Genomic DNA, 1,767 nt, shown 5'->3' on the forward strand with positions numbered 1-1,767 from the left:
ACATTATGACCATTTGAAATAATACCAACTACATGCTTAATGACTTACCTTGTGTTGGGTAAGACGGTTCCAACTCGACTACTCAGTGATCTTTTCTTTGCCTTTATCGGATCTAGTTCCCTTTTGCTCTTGAGCTTAAGTTCAACAAAATTTAAAATAGTCATTAATCGACTATTCAAGTATTACTTTCAGAATAATATATATATTGATTTGACCTTCACACACATAGATTATAGTAAGCTTTATAATAGTCAATAAATAACTCATTGGCAAATTTTCATTAATGTTTACAACAAAATCACATATTCACTACGAGCTGTTTTCCTGAGCAGTAGTCGCTAAATTGTTTATAACTAGAGATACAAAACTCCAAATCACTAGCCGTTAATTTTCCCTGAATATAGACTCGTATATCTTCCATCCATAAAATTTTCAGAATTTTTGGCTTGGCCAATCAATACCAGATTTTTCTTAAAGTTTCCCCTGTTTCACTGTTTGACTATTCTGACCACTCTTCACTACGAATCAAATTTCTCATTTTACAGACTTCAAAATGTGTTGTATTTGATCTCATTTGAAACTAGACTCATTAAGGAGTCTAAGCATAAAATTTTATCTTATAATCATTTTTGTACAATTTATAATGATTTCCTAAAACAGAACAGGGAATCTAGTAGTCATTTTGACTCAGCCCCACAATACTTCAAATATCTCAAGATCGGTAACTCTTTTGTTTTTATAGTTTCTTTTGTAAGAAAATAGACTCTTCAAGCTTTAATGGCATAATTCACTCAGCTTCTAATTCAACTCCTACAAATTATGGCGATTTTCCAAAATCACCTTACTGCTGCTGTCCCCAAACAGATTATTACCAAATCAAATACTAACATTAGCATTTCACCTTAATAGCTAGCTTACCAAGCCTTAATTTAACATATTAATCTTTAACATATCTTTCACTTTTCATCAACAACTATCAAAAAGCTCAAGCACTCATCAATGGCAAAACACAAAATCATCATCAATCCACAAAATTGAACCATGGGTTTTTAGAACTCAAGTCAACTACTAAAACATGCATGCATCTCAAGAACAACATCAAACATACCTTAGTCTAGCAAACCACCATAGCCGATTTTCTCAAGCTCTTCCCCTTCCTTTCTTTCCTCTATTCGGCCAAAGGTGTTCAAGAATGAACACATTTTTTTTTTGTTTTCTTTCCTCAACTCACGGCAACAAGGGGGGTATGGATGAGACCATTTTTTTCATCACCCTTCCTTTTCATTGTTTAATTATCATGCTCTTTATTTTATTTTTCTTAGCATACATCACTAGCATAACATGTTGGTGACATGTTTCCCCCATAGCATGGCCAGCCACTATGCTTTAATTTGGCTAATTTGACATGCAAGTCAAACACTTTCCCACATATATTAATGGGCCACTTGAACACTTGCCTAGCATATTTCTAAATTGTCTCACATAAGTCCCTACTAATAAATTCCACATACACTGACCAAATTAAAGTATGGAACATCACACAAGCATTTACGCACATCATAAACACAGAATATAATCTTTAATTATTTATAAGACTCGGTTTTGTGGTCCCGAAACCACTTCCCGACTAGGGTCAATTTGGGTCAAAGTCTACATTTTTTCCTCGTTTAAGTCTTTCTGGCTCGGTTCTTGATCTATATAATAAATAATTCCAATCCATTAATTTTATATACATTTTTCTTTCAAAGTAATGCATATGACCTTTAT

The sequence above is a fragment of the Gossypium hirsutum genome, chromosome A05 (genome assembly GCF_007990345.1).
Source record: "Gossypium hirsutum isolate 1008001.06 chromosome A05, Gossypium_hirsutum_v2.1, whole genome shotgun sequence".
Taxonomy (NCBI): domain Eukaryota; kingdom Viridiplantae; phylum Streptophyta; class Magnoliopsida; order Malvales; family Malvaceae; genus Gossypium; species Gossypium hirsutum.